Genomic DNA, 6,431 nt, shown 5'->3' with positions numbered 1-6,431 from the left:
CTCGCATTTGGCAACAGTTCAGCTACGATTGTACAAGACCACGACAATTACCGAAAAAAAGAAAATATATATGAAAACATAAAGAAAAACATTGTAATGTCACAATCAATTTACAAATGAAAACAGGAAAAAGCATACCTTTTGTTGATCACTTATCAACGCCCATCCGTCACCATTTCACATATCGAGGTCTGACTTCAACAATTCGATAAACCAAGTCCATGTGTCATTATTCTCGATTCTTACCACTTTGCCCATGCCACTTTGGATACATTTGATTGTTGCCATCCCTTCCGACGGCACATAACAACTCACCCTTGATCAAACCCCTCAAAAAACATCCATCTAATCCAATGATCTTCCTACATCCAGCCAAAAAACCTTTCTTGCAAGTATCAAAGCAAATGTAAACCCTATCAAATACTAGTAGAGAATTTGGCAATGGCCTTTCAACTTTCAATTTAAAATTGCTTGAAGGGCTTGCAGTGTAAAGCTCTCCCAAGTAGTCGTGCATCTGTGCATATTCCTTCTTGTAATTGCCTTGCAGTTCCTTCAATACTTTCAGCTTTGTTCTCCTACACTGACTGAAAGTAACATTTACTCCAAGTTGTTCTCTAACTAATTTCTTTAACTCAGGTGCTTTGATTTTAGGCATTGCAGAAATGAGAATCATGAAGTGCTTAGCTAAATAAGTGCTAGACACTCTCTTATTCTCGAAAGTGATACTGCATATATGCTGATTTACATACCTTCTCAAATGAAATGACCCAGTTTTGCTATCAAGAGCACCATAGATCATCCAGTTACAATTGTTTTGGCCACACCTGGCTCTTACAACACTTTTTGTGTTCTTAGTGTATTTGATTGCTTTTTGCTCAGCCACAGAATACTTCAAAATTGCATTCTTGAACTCAGTTGCATCCTCAAATGTCATGCCAACAATAAATTCTGGATTTGTACCACTTTGATCATATGATGGGAACCTACTTCTCCTCCTTGAAATAACATCAATCTCTTCACCACCCTCATCATTTAAGATTGATTGAAGACTGTCTTCCTCATCTGAATTAGCATACTCTGTTTCGTACCTAGAATCATCTAACGATTGAGCCTCATCCACAATCGGTGGTTGGGAAGTACTAGTTGCCTCACTATAATTTAAAATTTGGAGCCTATGTCTTGCTGAAAATTCAATTAATTTTTTCCTTGCTTCAACTAGTTCAAAGTCATCATCATCACTCGACTGTTCCATATCCACCAAATTATGTGCATCATCATCCTCTTCCTCATCTAGATCCCTATTGGCAACTCCAGCCCCATTCCCGTCATCATCAGTATTCCTAATCACATTAGGCATGCCTCCAGTTTCCATCTCAACACCCCCATCTCAGCCCTGCCTTTTTATTATCAACATGCTCAACATATAGCGTAATATTTTCAGAGCACGGATGATGATAAAATAGATCCATTACATTAGCATTATCCCATAAATACCTAAGAGTTACTCCGTCTACAAGAGTCTTACTTCCAGGAACTCTGTAAAAGAGTTTCTCTACTCTACACACACCCAAAGCCTCAATAGCTTCAATTATACTAGACAGTGAAGGCTTACTTAAACTTATTTTAGCAACATCAGCCCTTCCACCTATGTATTCCAATGGTGGGTCAACTTTAAATTTACCTCCATAGCGAACAGTGACATAAACTTTGTTCTCGGCCATTGGACCTACAAGGGAACTTACAAAAAGCAGAGCACTTTCAATCATCAAATTATTGAAGCAATGTTCAAGTTCTAAATTGAAGATATTTTTATAAAAGACTAACAATCAATAAAGAAATAGCAAATTAGCATAATCCGTTTTACAACCACAATGCAACTACATGATCAATAGTGAGAGTTCTAATTTGCTGCAATGTTATAATTTATCGCAATAATTGGAAAATGCAAAACAACCATAACGCAGAGAGTAAAACGCTGCTATGATGTAGAGAGTAAAACACCTTTGCAAAACAAAATAAAAAAAATGGTAATATTACTATGACATACCCAAATGCTATAATATAGAGAGTGATACTTGCATGAGGAGTCACCATCGCCGTCCCTGATGCTGCTCGCTCCGCCGTTGAGACGCCGAGATGCCCACAAGACATATCTTTGCACGAACTCGCAATCATCAAAGAAGAGAACATAAAGTTGATGTGTGTCAAACTCGAGCTCTCTAAACTCCAAATAATGAAGAATTGAGGACGCTAACTGACATCGTTTTACATAATGCAGAGATTAAAGCGCTTTTGCAAAACAAAAAAAATCGTAGCATTACCATGAAATACCCAAATGTTATAATGCAGAGAGTGATACTTGCGTGAGGAGGAGTCGCCATCATCTTCGCTGACCCTGTCGTCGTCCTCGACGCCAATCGCTTCACCGCTGAGATTTCCAAACTCCCGCAAAGAGGTCTTCACACGAACTTGCAATCGTCAAAGGAAGGAAAGAACACGAACTCACGATGAGCTTCGAACTCGAGTTCGATGAGGACCCAAATCGCAAGAGAACCGCAAATCATCAAATTTGGGGCTTAGGGTTCGGATGAATTCGATTTAGGCTTAGGGTATGGATGAATTCAATTTGGGGCTTAGGGTTCGGACGAGTTCGATTTGGGGCTTAGGGTTCGGACGAGTTCGATTTGGGGCTTAGGGGATACTCGGAAAGCGAAAGAATACGTAGAGATGGAGAGGGGAGGGAGAACACGACGGTGAAGAAGACATATAAACGGAGGGGGAGACGATGTTGTGGTGAAGGAGAAAGGAGGAGACAACATCGTGGCGAAGGAGAAAGGAGGAGATGGCGTCGTGGGGAAGGATAAAGGAGGAGACGACATCGTGGTGAAGAAGAAAGGAAGAGACGACGTCGTTCTGCATGCGTGGCTTTTTTTTGTTTTTAACTATTCGTAGCGGAGGAGAGAGAAACAATTAAAAAAGCCACGCGGGGCCACGTCAGCTTTTTCCATTAAGAAATTAGATGGCGTCGATTTTAGGACTCGTTTGAACATTTTGACAAGTTGTAGGATTGAAATGTACTTTTTGCAAGTTTTAGGATTGAAATGCACTTTCGTGACAAATTTTAGGACTTCTGGAACACTTATCCCTTTTTCTTTTTACCATTTTTTTATAAAAAAAAAATAAGAAAATGGAGAAAAATAAATTGGCCTAGTTATTAATATCAAAAAATAAATATCAATAATAACATATAGTTAAAATTGTTAACATTTGATGAGTATGTTAATGGAACTATTAATTTATTATAGAAAAAGAAAAACAATTAAGTAAAAAGGAAATTGCCTTAAGAGAAAATTCCAAAAAGGGACCTAAATTGCCCTTATTTTCTCAAATAAGGGTGCAAAGTAGACCTTATTTTAAATAAGAACCTGAAGTGTTATCACTTTATCAAATAAAGGCTTGAAGTAAATATTGTTTCAAATAAAGACTTGAAGTGATTATGTCTATATCAAATAAAAGCCTGAAATGGCTATGTTCATTTCAAATAAGGGCTTGACTTTCTAGAGATCAAGGGTATTTTCATCATTTGTCATTTTTCCTTTTTTCTTCCTTTTTTTTTTTGAGTATTCTTCTTCCTTTTCATTGGTGGCCGATTGGCCATCGCCGATGCCCACGGAGGGCTACTAGCCACAGGCAAGGGACGACCTTGCTTGGGTGAGGTGACCCTTGCTTAGAGGGAGGCCACCACTCATAGCCATCCGCGAGGTTGGCCCTCACCAACCCTAGGCAAGGACTTCGACTGTGGTCGACGAGGGCTTGTAGGCCCTCATTCGCTATCGGCGAGTGCTTGCAAGCCCTCACCAGCCCTTACCAGCTATCGGCTGGGTTGCTAAGCCCTTGTTGGCCCTTCCTAGCGGCCGACAAGGGTCGTCGAGCTCTCATTGACCTTTATCGGCAGTCGCTAGTTGACGCCAAGAAAAGAAAAACGAAGAAAAGAGAAAAAAAAAAGAAAAAAAAAAAAAAAGAGAAAAAAGGAAAAAAAAATGCCCTTGATTGGTAAAAAATTTAGCCAACTAGCGACCGACGAGATTAGGCCCTTATTTGAAATAACCAAAGCCACTTTAGGTCATTACTTGAAACAACCAAAACAACTTTGGCTTTTATTTGAAACAAGTAAGGCCACTTCAGGTCCTTATTTGAAACAAAGTCCACTTCAAATCCTTATTTGAGAAAATAAGGGTACTTCGGATCTTTTTTTGAAATTTTCCCTTGCCTTAATAACGAAAAGGTCAAATACAAAATTGGATAATCATTTTGTACTTTTAGACAATTCATTAATGCCAAAAAACGATTGATCAATAAAAAAAGCACTTAAAATATCACCTTAAATTTCAGTGAATCATTTCTGTGTATGAGTTGGAGATGTCTTTTCCTTTTATAATTTTTGGAAATTTGTGTCAATCAATCAATTTTTACATCAATTAATTTTTTAAATATAAATAGGCATAACCAATTTTGTCGTTTTACCTTTATGTTATTGGGTCCTTTTCCCTTTCCATTTAATTTTTTTTATTCTCTCTCTTGAAATATCTTATTTAGTTATATTAATGTGGCTATGCTTGCCAAGCTTTAACAAATTTTTGTTCTTTATAGTAATTGAGGATAAAATAGAGATTTCTCTAAAAAGAAAAAGATGAGAATACGTTTTTTATTTCGTAAAAGTCATATGCACTACATTGGCATTATACAGTGCCCCCATAGTAAGAATATATGAAGCCTTTTGCTGAAGAGTATTATTGCATCATTTTGATGTACGGATACGACGAATGAGTTTAGGTTAAAGGTGGTGAAGACAGTTTAAGGGCATGCATGTTTGTGTTCATTAACAAAAATTCTGTTTTTTTTTTTTTTATTTCCGAAAACAAAAAAGAACAGAAATGCGTTTGTTTGCGTTTTTGTTTCAAATCTATTTTTTTTTTTGTTCCCAAGAACACATTTGGAACATAAATAAGAAATTAAAAAAAAAAAAAAAAAAAACTTGTTTCGGAATAATTTTTAAGAACAAATTTTCTTTTTCCTATTTTTTTCTTCTCTTTTTTTTTTCTTCTTCTTTTTTCTTTGGCCGATCGCCGACCTCGGCCATGACCGGCGACGCCATTGAGGGCTAGCGACCTTGTTGGAGCGTCGCCGGCCCCCGGCGAGGTCGGCGTTTACCGGCAAGGCCAGCGTTCTTTGGCTCGGCGAGGCTTGGCCTCGCCTTGGCTGGGCGAGCTCGGGCTTGCCCAAATCCGGTGAGGCCGAGGTTCCCCACCAACGGCGATGCTTTGCCTCACCGAGATCTGGTGAGCTGGCTAGCCCGGCCACCGGTGAGCTCGGCCTCGCCGGCCAACGCTAGGCGGCGGTGGCTCGGGCTCGCCTGATCCGGCGAGCCTCACCGTGGCCGGGCGAGGCCGCCGGCCCTCATTGGCTGATCGCCGGCCATGGCCGAGGCCGGTGATTGGCCAAAAGAAAAAAAAAGAAAAAAAAAGAAAAAAAAAAAAAAAATTAAAAATTAAAAGAAACATAAAAAAGAACACAAGTTTACCAAATGTGTTTCAGTTCTTTTTTTATTCCCGGAATAAGTTTACTAAATGCATTTTTATGGTAAAAAATTGTTCCATAGAATATAAATAATTTTTTCTATTTTTGTTCCTTAGAACAATTTTTAGATAGAAACACAAATAGATGCACTCTAAAATGCACAAAGACATGAATTTTTGTAATGACATTTTGCTTAAAATAAGTCAAAAGAGGCAAAAAAAAAACACCAATGTGGATTTCTCTTTAGAGCATTAGTTGAGCAACGATTAGAGGAATTGAAAAAAATGAATCATTTCAAATTTAGGATCCGTTCGTTTTTTGTGGAAAATTGGTCATTTCCGAAAAATATTTTCATAGAAGTCATTTTCCAAAAAAATGACAATATTCTCTGATGTTCGGCTAAAACCTGAAAATGCTTCATAAAATATTTTCTTGTGTTCGGTAAGGAAAATATTTTCCGCTCCCTAAATTAGTGAGCGCAAGCGTCAAGCTTGAGGCTCGCAAAATCGACGAGCGCGAGCTTGAGATCAATGAACTTGAGGCTCACCTAGTGACAACTGACGATTAATCAAGAAAGAAGAAGATGGGAAACAAATACAAGAAAAAGAAAAGAAATAAAAAGAAAAGTAAATTAAAAATAATTTGAATTAAAAAAGAAAAAAAAAAAATTAAAAAAAAAAAAATAAAAGAGGATTTGTAGAGGTGTGAGATAAGAGAGATCAAGTGAGGAAAATGTTTTCCACTTTTCAAAAATGAAAAACATTTTCCCATAAAATTTAGATGACTTTTTTCCTTTCATGAAAAATATTTTTCCTAGAAAGGAATTCATTTTCCATGAAACGAACGTCGGAAAA

The sequence above is a fragment of the Eucalyptus grandis genome, chromosome 9 (assembly GCF_016545825.1).
Source record: "Eucalyptus grandis isolate ANBG69807.140 chromosome 9, ASM1654582v1, whole genome shotgun sequence".
NCBI classification, from domain to species: domain Eukaryota; kingdom Viridiplantae; phylum Streptophyta; class Magnoliopsida; order Myrtales; family Myrtaceae; genus Eucalyptus; species Eucalyptus grandis.
Note: the sequence above shows the minus strand (reverse complement) of the source record.